Source organism: Melitaea cinxia, chromosome 9, assembly GCF_905220565.1.
Source record: "Melitaea cinxia chromosome 9, ilMelCinx1.1, whole genome shotgun sequence".
NCBI classification, from domain to species: domain Eukaryota; kingdom Metazoa; phylum Arthropoda; class Insecta; order Lepidoptera; family Nymphalidae; genus Melitaea; species Melitaea cinxia.
Window position 1 is genome coordinate 13,960,412 of NC_059402.1, and position 12,782 is coordinate 13,973,193.

The 12,782-nt window shown below is 32.0% G+C and overlaps 1 protein-coding gene across 1 annotated transcript in view; it reads right to left on the reverse strand.

Moving 5' to 3' along the window:
* LOC123656284 (protein kinase C, brain isozyme) overlaps positions 1–12,782 on the reverse strand; it is a 302,175-nt gene that overhangs the window by 43,821 nt on the left and 245,572 nt on the right. The window lies entirely within an intron of this gene.

A 12,782-nucleotide genomic window follows, 5' to 3' on the forward strand; every position in this document is an offset into this window, starting at 1 on the left:
TGAAGTGCTTTAATCCTTTAGATTACACAATAATTTTCACATCATTTTAAAAACTTCTATTTGATTATGCGCAAAGAAGTGATTTAATTTCAATAATTATGTAATAAATGATAAAAAAATTCTAGCCTCGTCAGTTTGACTCATAGATTTTAATTGATCGATCAGAATAGTTAAAATAATAAGAAGAACAAACTACATATAAAAATTGAATAAATTGAAACTAGGAACCAATTCTTATACAAATATATCTGAAAATTTACATATTAAAAGTCTGATTGATTAAAATCTAACCAAACCCTCACTTAGAAGTCGAGCCGAGAAATGGAACAACAATGGAACATTTAATTGTTGTGAGAGAAGATGCTCGAGCAAACTTCACATGAGCTGAGTATAAAACTCAAAAAGCTTCCACCCAAATGCTCCACTCTTTTGAAGCTTTAGTGTTTGTAAATAGAAATTTATTTGCTGACGTTCTCTGCGCTGTTATGTCTCCAATAATTTTCTCCTCCAATATAATCCTCATCAACACCGATATGATTCTATTTTTTTTAAGAAAATTGTAATTTTCCATTGAGTCTGATCACGTAACATACTAATCAGATGTCAGGAAAGAAGTTCCTGAACATCACCGCATGGGCGCAAACTGTTTAGTGACCCGAGCGAAACTTCCGAGAACCTTTAAATTCATACTGGCCACTTCGTAAACATCGCCCGTATGAAAGTTTAATGAGACTCGAGTTCTGTATTCGATAGTAAGGGATGTGGGCCGTTCGGAACTTTGATACGGAGATTTAAAGCAGAAATCTGCAAATTAGATAACTTTCATTTGTATTTCACTCTAGTGATTAATGTTGCAAATTTTAGTACATCGAAATAAGTATCTATATTTGTTACTGTATGTAATAAGTATATAGCTTCTATACAGTAAGTATTGATACTTCTATCTGTAAAGCTATTACTCATATTAAAAGTGCAATAAATCCAATTCTGTACATTATTAAGAATAAAAATTGTAAATTTCCATTAATTGGTACTGAAACTAGCTTTTTCCTTTTTTTTTTTCTTTAAATCTATATCTTGGCCATACTTCACCCTCAAACTACTGAAAGAACTGGAATAAAAATTTATACAATTTGAATTCATACGAGCTAGAAATACAATATTTTTTAGCCCGTAATTATGCATGATTTCTTTCAAGGACGAGTTACTAATAAAAATATGTAATCCAAACCAAAGTCGCGGCTACACCTGATATAGGATTAAAAAAAATAATATACAATGCAAATATAATATTAAATGTGAGTACTTACGGTTGTTGGGTGGATATTTAGTACTTTTCACGTAAATGTACAATATTTTTTGTTATGAAACTTGGTATTTAAATACGTGAAGACCCGGATTAACACAGATTTCTCTTTATCTTTCCGCTTACCATCCTAAATGTTTTAATAATACAGGATATATAGGTATACCACATAGAGAAAATGACTATACACATATTTATAATTGAACTGTTAAAAACTATGGGCCGTACAACGGTCAAATCACCTGTCGCGTAATATATGGATATCTTTGTGTCACACAAGTTTCTTGTCGAAATCTGGGTGTATATATTTATTTATATACGTATTATTTACAAGTTAAAATATGTGCATCGATTGTAATACAAACAAATGACTGTGTGACTTTGTTAAACATATTTATTATTACATTATTGTTACATTTTCAGAACAAATTCGCGTGAAGAACTGAATGATGTACGAATAAAATTATATCTGTGCTCGTTGCCAAAACCGAAATCACCACGAGGAATTCGTCGCCTCTCTGTAACCAGTGTGTTTCTAAACTAACATTAAATAAAACGAAAAATATACAAAAAAGCAAAAAGAAAAAAAAAATGCACAAAAAGGAAAGAAAAAAAAGTATTACAACTGGTTGCAATTAAACGTCTATGATTACTCTTCAAAAACCGCAGTATTTACTACCAAACGTAAACTTCTAACGAAGGTACAATAACTTCATTATTCTAGACAGTTGAGAGTAGCCTACAATATATATAAATTATATATTATATAATTATACACATATTACTTTATATAACTATGTTTATTTAAATCTTCGAGGAATCCCTTCACAATTCGTGCGTGGGTTTCGGACATGACTTTAGTTTTCTTGTCTCTTCCCTTGAGGCCCTTTTGTACACTGAAATGAATTTGATTTGTTTCCAAATCTTTATGTTGCTAAACTTTACAATCTATGAAATATCGGTCAATTTTTGTCTACACAAATATATGAGTTTATTAGATAAAAAAACTCATTTCATGTACAAAACGAGTATCATAATATTTTTTTTTAATATACTCGTATAATATATGTATAATATTTTCTATAAATAAAACCAAATGTTTGTCTGTATGTCCTTTATAGAATAGTAAACTACGCATTTGATCATGTTATGATCTTCAGTAAAGTGTTGTGCATGAGCGTAAAGAGTTAGTACGACCCAGTTTCACATGCTACGAAAAATATGCACACTAAAAGAACCCGCGAAAAGTTAGACCCGCGCTAGTTAGTCAAATGACGCCTGAAAGCACGTGAGTCACCTATTCAATAATACTAAAATATATTATTTAGAGTTAGTCAATACCACGATGATAATGAGAACCATACATTCTGTATAAGGAAATTAATAAATATCTAACAAGATATTAAAATACGAGTAGTTACAACAGGATAATACCGGTCATTCCAACACAACAGAGGAGCATTAATCTTAGCTAGATGCAAAATTTATTATTCTCAGAAGGATAAAATGGAAATTTCCGTAAAATCTTTCGACCATTTCATACTTGTTCCCTCTGGATCTCTCTTAAATCTTTTGAACCTAATTTTCGTATTACCATTCGCTGCCGCTGGGAGAAATATATTCTTTCGTCATAATACTTTCATTACGTATGCTACGATCTTTTTATTTCATATTTTCATTGCTACAAAAGATAGCACTTGAACAAATAAAAAAAAAAAAAATACGGTAATTTTATACTTAGTAAATCTTATTTATGTGTTTTTTAATTTATATTTTTTATATGATAATAATTTTTTTTCGATATTTTTATTAATTTATCTGTACTAATATTAAAAAGCTGAAAAGTTTGTTTCTTTGAACGCGCTAATTTTAGGTACTGGTTCAAATTGAAAAATTATTTTTAGTTGGATAGTCTATTTATCGAGGAAGGCTATAGATTATTTTTTCCCCCAAATTAATGGGTGCGAAACCGCGGGGCACAGTATTTATAAAAAGCTCATCGCCATCAACCGTCTCTATGTGGATGGACAAAATACAAAGGCTTTCATAGCAACATATCTACGTATTTATTACGAATGCACATCGACCTCGTGATTTCTATTGTAACAGCGACTCGATACGAACGATCGATTTTACACGATTAAGAGCGATTTAAAATTGTGAAATAAAAAAGTGCGTGCGTACAAAGTACACATGTCAGAAGTGAAATTTCTTTGACAAACTAATTTTCAAGTCTGACAAAAACGTTGCCGTTTCATCAAAACTTTGCCGTTTCATCCGTAAAAATTTTCCCTCATGCCTAAAGAAGTTTGACTTCAAAAATTTGAATTGTATTATATCTATATATGGTTTTAGTAATCTTCTAATTAGACAAAATGGGAAAAAATGGGAGATTTATTTGCTACATACAATGCTCTATTATAACAACAATTGTTCAGCAAAAAAAAAAAAGAAAAACAGCACTTCAGCACTTTTCTTCGCTTTAATTTTAAAAAGAGATATAGATCATTATAAAACTTAAGTAACTCGTAAAATGATTCAAAGTGCCGGTTCATTAGCATCGCGGGCTATCGGACGTTAATCACAGAGAAGTGGGGAAATTGTGAAATGCTCAAAACTGGACCCCTGCCAGCGCCCACGGTTGGCACTGACATTAAAATTGCGTTTAATGATTTATAGACAGGGGAACAGATTATATTCGTATCGGAGACTTATATTACGTTACGCTTCAACCACATTGTCGTAGAGAGAATGAAAACGACGCCCAATCAGATCGCCAAGTGCAAAAAAAGCCTAGAACAAAAAGCAGTAACTCTATAATGAAAGACACGATTGCGAAAACAATGTATCTTATTATTATATGAAGACTTTAATAAATATAAATATTTACCGATTATAAAAAAAGAAAAAAAAAAAAACTTGAAATTATATTTAAAAAAAAACCAAGTTTTGGTTTTTCGTGATATGTTGCGATACATTATTTATTTTGAATCGACGGTAGCTCCATAATGTTTTTATCTAACATAAAAAAAACTGGTAAAATCTCACATTTAAATTAATATCTTAAAGCTACGTTCATAAAATATGGTTGCTAGCTTTGCATTTCTGCTATTTAAACAACTAGCAGCATCACTTTAGCTTATAGAATTTCTATATAAACATATTATCTAGCAACAATACTTTACAATTCATTGGCATGCTTAAAGTAATTAACAAACTCTAATGAGTTTAGCTCAGCTTTCAATATCAGTCCTGGCAGTTATGAGGGCGTAGAAATAGAGAAAGTGAGACAATAGATATGTTTAGTCACAGAATAAGCGATTTTCATATATCTATTGAGTGCTCTTTACTGAATGCTTTCTGCCAACATGCTCTTTACACTTTTAGGATGCTAGAATATATATTTTTTACACAGAAAAATTCTTTTTCGATCAAAGTTCCCTAAAAGACTTAAAAGACTTATAAATGTCAATAAATATTAAAATTGAACGACAGTAATCCAAGCTCTGCTATTGTTACATTCTTTTTTGCGACAGTCGTAAATTACTTTTATATAACTTCGCAGGCGCAAAAGTCGTATTATAGTTAAAATTATTATTATTATATTTAATTGATTTTATTGAATTGTTTAAATTAATTTGTATTTTAATAGTTAAATTTAATGTTATTTATATACAAAAATCTTAAAAAAAAACTTAAGTAACCCATTGGGTTCCCTGTGATGTTAGATTTTAAGTTTTTTTTTTATGCAATAAATAAATAAATAAATAAAAATTCCCCAAAACAAATTACAAGATTTATACAGATATCATCAGTATCTCTGACATGACGCTAACCACACCTCACAATATATGAAACAGAAAATTTTCTAGAGTACTTCACGATACAACTCAGTTTCTAACAGTAATATCTGATAGTTTGTGGAGAGCCTAAATCATGACATTTCAAAACCACTTTAACAAGACCTCCTAGACAACGTGTTGCTGTAACATTTGACTTGAGCCCTGATTAATGTCGCGTTCGTTGCCAAGAGTTGAATTAGAACAATCAGCTGAAGATTTACTTCTTTTCCATTACCACAAAATTTTATTTATGGCTCGCAACGGATCCAACTATATACATTGTTATGTGACAACACCTGAAAGACTTTCACGAGTCATCTTCTATCAATTACATAAACATGTACACATAAATTATTCGATGAAATTTTCTTGAATAACTGTCTTCGCTCAAGTGAGTCTCTCATGAATTATTTCTCGCTACAACAATGTTGATAATACTAGGTCAAATCCAAATAATTCGGCGACGCTTTAGTCACGGTTGGATCACCTGTACAATTAGGTTTTTTTTGTCTGTTTGCTACTCTAATAGTATAATATATATTAGTAGCTGACCCCGCAAAAGTTGTTTTGCCATATGTGTTATTAACCCCTTTACCCCCCCCCCCCCCCCTTATAACTTAGGGATATGAAAAAATAGATGTTGGCCGATTCTCAGACCTACCCGATATGCACACAAAATTTCATTATATTTTATTAACCTCCTCAATCCCCCCCCCCCTTTATAACTGAGGGGTATGAAAAATAGATGTTGTTCGATTCTCAGACCTACCTAATATGCATACAAAATTTCATGACGATCGGTCAAGCCGCTTCGGAGGAGTTAACTACAAACACCGCCACACGAGAATTTTATATACATATAAGATATGGGTAGGAAACATCAAAAAGTTACATTTAGTCTGTGAAAACTGTTTGGGTTGTGGCAGCCGAAATGTCTATCAAGGCTTCAAAACTATATCTAGTGTAGTAGTAGTGTGTAAGTAGTAGTATTCCGAATTTCATATATGATGCATTTTAATCAAATATGTATAGCGGCACAAGAGCTCAGATGTGCAGTCGACGTCTCTAGAGTCGTAGAATAAGAAATGATTTATTTTAAATCGATAATAAAACAAGGCATAAATAAAACACGAAGTCTTAGAATTTTCCTCGTGTTATATACGAGATATATACGTGATAAATACGAGCAAAGCTGGCAGAACAAACTCTGTAAATATTTCATCAATCTTTTATATGTTTTATTGCATCATATACGTATATATTGGTGTAGGTTTGTTATATAATATATAGATAGGAATGTCGTGAAAAATCTCTTCTTAAAAAAATATTCGCAGTTTAAAGGTCGTCTGAAAGAAATCGCTACTTTATCCATAAGAGCGGCTCTTGCACATGGTTGTGTGTTTAAGCACATTTCATCTATGTTTGAGCAAAAGAATATATTAAAAATAAATTTTGTAATATGAGCATCTAGTAGATCTAAAATCTAAAAATAGCTCCGCAAGTGTATTACATAGGTTTTAAAGCTACGCAAAACTTAACGGGTATCAATAAAAATATATGGGACCAAATACGCGACGAGAAAAAAAAATACACAATATTTCTTAGCCTCGAACCAAACCTTGTCACGGTCAAAAACTATCTAGAACTTTCCATTTCAGATATCGGTTACACGTGACGATGAAATGAGAGCAGTACAGCACGGTTGGAGCGCGCGATGAATAAGAAATGCATCAGTTGAATCAATACGGCCTCGCTTCAGAATCTCTGTATAATACAAAGTACAGAACTTAGCTCGGTATTTTTATTAAATCTTGTTTTTTGGAAATCATATTGAAATACGAATTACATATTTATAAAATATGAATAAAAATTTTATTTTCACCGAGAATAATAAAAAATACTTATAAATAATTATAAAAAATTAATATAAAAAATCAATAAAAAAAAAAAATAATAATAATGATAAAATATGAATAATATTTTTCGATTTTAACGACATAATAATAAAAAATAGGAACTGGCTATTTCAATAAAAAAGAACGAGTGCAATTAGAAAAAAAAAGAAAAAATAATAATCTGGAAGACATGGCTAATTAGCCATAAGTCCGCCCTTTGTACTTCACTGTCTGTAACTATCTTTATGCTTTGTTTGTAATATATTTGTGGTGTACAATAAAGTATAAAATAAATAAAATAAAATAAATAAATAATCGATCTGGAAATATGAGGATTTGAATCGTGGTCTTTTCGGTCGATCGCGACCGGCCGATTTCCCACTAGAGCTATTACAACTTTATTGACAAATGCGAAATTTACCTTCGTATTCTAACTATATTGTAGCCATTTTTTCATTGCCTAAAAACAGGGATAAAACGACATTTTCTAATAATGAATCTTAGCTATATCGATTTATTGTCTCCGAAATCCCCTACATACTAAATTTCATGAAAATCGTTGGAGCCGTTTCCGAGATTCAGATTCTATATATATACAAGAATTGCTCGCTTAATAGTATAAGATTTACACGTTGTATCTACAAGTCTCAGGATAAAAGTGGTATATCTAACAAACAAGAACAGTTGACATAAAAAACTACTGTCTTACACGAGAACATAGATAATATGCTTACATTGGGAATCATAACATATAAGTCCTAAATAAACAAAAAAAAAAGATTTTTTCTAACTTTATTTACATTACTAAGCCGAAACCATCACATCATACAAAACGAATATCGATAAATTACTAAATTATATTAGACTTAATGTCTGATACATTCAAAGATAATAATAATAAAAAAACAACATAATATTTACTACTGCATTACTTCATAACAATTTTTACATTTTTTTCTACTTATGTATATAAATAAGTCAATATCTTTACACAAACGTGAGAGGAATACCGCTAAACAGTCCATTAGCATCAAATGTATAAACACAAGCTTCTCTTAAGCATACTTGTGGATAATTAATTGACTAAAGTAACAGCGTTTATCGTCAGGCAGGACTACCGCATTAGATAAGATATTGTTCTTTTAGTGTGGCGCAAGTTAAAGTGAAGAGCGGTTCCAGAAAGTATTACAATTAATTTAATTCTGTCTGTAATCCTTGTTTACTAAATTAATGTTCATTACTTATATACGAATCGTAAATATTTTTTTAAACAACTACGTTGGCAAACAAGCGTACGGTTCACCTGGTGGTAAGCGATTACCGGATGGAGAAAGAGGGCTATGCCCAGCAGTGGGATGTTAGAGGCTGATTGCGATGCGATGCAATGCATCATCATCATCATCATTTCAGTCTATTACAGTCCACTGCTGGACATAGGCCTCCACAAGTTCGAACCAAAAATGGTGTGAACTCATGTGTTTTGCCCATAGTCACTACGCTGAGTAGGCGGGTTGGTGACCGCAGGGCTGGCTTTGTCGCACCGAAGACGCTGCTGTCTTCGGCCTGTGTATTTCAAAACCAGTAATTGGATGGTTATCCCGCCATCGGTCGGCTTTTTAAGTTCCAAGGTGGTAGTGGAACTGTGTTGTCCCTTAGTCGCCTCTTACGAAACCCACGGAAAGAGAGAGGGTGGCTATATTCTTTAATGCCGTAGCCATACAACATGCGACGATGCGATGTAATTGATAATAATGCCATGATTGTTGGGATAAAATGTGAGTAGCTGAAGATTCAGGGGAATTTAGTAACGCACTTGCAATGTTCCTGGTGTAGCAGGCGTCCATAGGTTACGGCACGCACTTACTATCAGGCAGACCATACACTTTGCCATCCTAATACAGTAAAAAAGTAAGTATTTTAAGCCTCTTCAGTTATTTTTAGGTATGGCATTACAAATTTACTACCGAACGATCTTTTCATTTATTATTTGTTGATTAAAAATTACAATTCGCCTCTTTCTTTATACTTACAACACAGAATCATAAAACGCGTGAAGGAGTTACGTACACAGTGAGCACGTGCTCGCTCTTTGTGACAATTATGTTACGGTACATTAAATTTTCTTAGGATTCACACGAGATGAAAGACGTACAGTTTTTGAGGTGTCTTAGCATTTTATATAAATAAATAAAAACAAAATGCGTTTTAACTAGAAATTTTTAATGTTTTACTTTTTTTTCAAACGAAATACTTTTAGTATCCTTTGATATTTTATCCACTCACTTTTATTGTCACATTTGTATGGGTACTTGTGAATGAACAAGGACGATGTGACGCAAGCGATAACCGAATATCGATGTCATGTTTGTGGGTTTTCCAGCTTAAACAGACTACTAATAAACCGGAAATAAAAAGAAAAAACATTCTGAATCTGTGTAATATTATGTCATGTAGATTAATAACAAAATTAAATAACTTGATTTTATTGATTTTAATTTTTAAAATTGTGTAATGACGTTATATGTTAATGGTAAAAGTTTTAAAGGAAAACTTTTTTATAATTTTAGCGCATTTGAAATAAAAGCTGTTTTTTTTTAGGTTTTTTAATTTCATTTCATTTTAACTTAAGCCTAATATATTATTTTTTAAAGGATAATCAAAAAAAGATACATTAATAATAGATTCTTACACATGAGCTTACAATAAGATGTCAACGTTCTTTTAATTATAATTTGTATTGGCCATACAGATGTTTTCTGTGGTCTGGGTGTTTGTGCAGTCCTTGTGGGTCTCTCCGCCTAGGAGAGCACGTTAAGCTGTCGGTCCCGGTTGTTATCTGTAACACCTAATAGCGATCGTTACTCATAGCAGTCGAAGTCGCAGGCACAGTTAGTTATAAATAATTATACAGTAAATAGTAGTAGTAGGGAATATATCCGCCAACCCGCATTGGAGCAGCGCGGTGGATTAAGCTCTGATCCTTCTCCAACATGGGGAAAGAGGCCTATGTCCAGCAGTGGAATATTACAGGCTGAAGCGTAAGCCTAATATAATTTAATTTGAAATAAAAGAATTCTAACGGTTTTATTAAGCTGTGTGGCTACGGGAAGCTGTGTGGCTACGCGAGTAAAGAATATAGCCACCCCCTCTCTTCCTGTGGATGTGGTAAGAGGCGACTAAGGGATAACACAGTTTCACTACCACCTTGGAACTTATAAAATCGACCGATGGCGGGATAGCAATCAAACTGCTCGCTTTTAAATACACAGGCCGAAGATGGCAAGCAGCATCTTCGGTGCAACAAAGCCAGCCCTGCGGTCTCTAACCCGCCTGCCCAGCGGTCTCTAACCCGCCCAGCGTGGTGACTATGGGCAACACAAATGAGTTCATGCCATTTTTGGCGAGAACTTGTGGAAACCTAAGTTCAGCAGTGGACTGCGATAGGCTGAAGTGATGATGATGAAGTGATGAACGGTTTTATTTGATTACTTTTTAAATAAAGTACGTTAAGATACTAGGAATATTCACCAGGTGGGTTTAAACCATACATTTCAAATTGAATATAGAACGATAGATTGATTTTATTATATAATAAATTAACGTCCCGCTCAGCTTTACACGGGTGCAAATTACATTAAAGGTAGGCCGGGGCGTCGCACTACAGACCAGAAAGGCGCTTACTGCCATAAAAGTGTATTAAATACTTTTTGTTTTTGATATATTTTACTATTGTATATTACAATCACCTCTGTTATATAATCTTTTAAATAATTATAGATGTGTTACAATACACTTTAGTGTTAATTAGGTATAACCAATAATACATCATGAAGTATTCCTGTTGGTTTGTTTGAAAAACTAGCTAGTTAGTCATAAGTTCACCCATTGCTGTGGTTTACAATACAGTATAAATAAATAAATTTGTAAAATACGCAAATATTTACTAAATTATGAAATATTTTTTTTACATTACTGTCAAAAATTTAATTATATTTTTGCCAAAATATTTTATAATATTATCATGTAACTAAATTAAATTCTATTTACGAAATTCCTCTACGGTGTTTTTTTGATAAACAAACTTAAAATTATTTAATTTAATTTATTTATTTTATACTTTATTGTACACTGCCAATATATTACAAACAAAGCATAAAGATAGTTACAGACAGTGAAGTACAATGGCCGGAGCCATTTCTTCCAGACAACCCAGACCAAATTATATCTTTAAATACCAATAACTATTTTTAATAAACTTTATACAAACTGTACCTTACAAAAAGAAAAAAAAAAAAAGAAAATTCTATTCATGAAATAACGAATTCTATCATTTCTGAAAAAAAGGTTATATTTTATAACATCACAGACAGCTAAAGGTGTTTTGTACATTGTCTGGTACGAAACGTGTCGGTGAAATATATGGCTTTTATCGTTTGTTAGAAGCTTAGCAACAAAATTGTTATGAATTTTTCACTAAAAGTGTTTTAGTTTATTATAGTTGTCATAACAGTGATATAAATAGTAAAAGAAAATGTATTACAAATTGAATTAACTATTGGTAACGGTGTATTTAAACAAAAACATATAAGCCTTTGGCCACAATAACAAATTTACATAATATAAGAAAATAAATTTTGCAGTAAATAATTATAACGCGATTTCTGTAACATTTCATCTAATTATAGATAAGCTACAAATTTAAATGAAAGGTTTTAAAATTTAAAATATATTTTGATCGAAAATATATGCTTTTAGGTATAACTGACGGCGAACTTCATTTAAAATAGGAAAATACAAACCTCATTTTTATCATTTAATATTACTAAAATACTCTATTTTATTATAGATTTAAAAGACTAAGCCACGAACCAATGTAGACGTCGTTAAATGTCAAAAGTCTGTTCAAGCTTTTCATAAAAGAAAATGTCTGAATAAACCCAAGAAAAGTTCAAATTAAGAATGATCCGCTTCAAACAAAATCTCTGAAAATTATTTAACTGAATGAAAATTTATCAATTCAATATATGCTGCTAGTAGAGCCTCAGCGAGTCCTGTGTCGGTTTTTTTTTTCAAACTGGGTCGGTGAACAAGCGTACGGCTCACCTGATAGTAAGCGATTGTCGTAGCTTATAAACGCCTGAAACACTAGAAGCATCGCAAGTGCGTTGCCAACCCTAGCCGCAATCCCCAGGAGCTCCGGTCACTATTCACCACAGGAACAAAATACTGCTCGAGAGCAGTATTATTTAAACTATGATCTTCTGTAAACTCGAGATATTTGCCCAGTCATGCTGCTTCCGATTTTTAGCAAAACTCAGTATATGATTCCCCCACAACACAAACGCCCAGACAAAGATAAACACCTCTATGGCCTGTAAGTAAAAATAATAAATAAACAAACTTCTTAAGGATACACAAACCATTGACTGTTCCTAAGACAACATAATGTCAAATGATATAGGGTCACTGCAAACTGAGCTAACGGCTATGCGAAATTGTCATAAATCAAGACCTCGATAAAAATATATTATTAATAATTGCGCCAATCCATTTTCATTTCACAATAACGTCTTCAACAAGTAGTAAATATGTCATATAATTTTTTTGTTTGAGCAAATTACATTTATATAGTATTAAAATTTGGTGTAACGTTTTTGCTAGTCGACAATGTTGGCGTATTTCACTTCGACCCTGATGCCTGTACTTATTACTGGAACAAACATGAGCTGTCATAAGGGA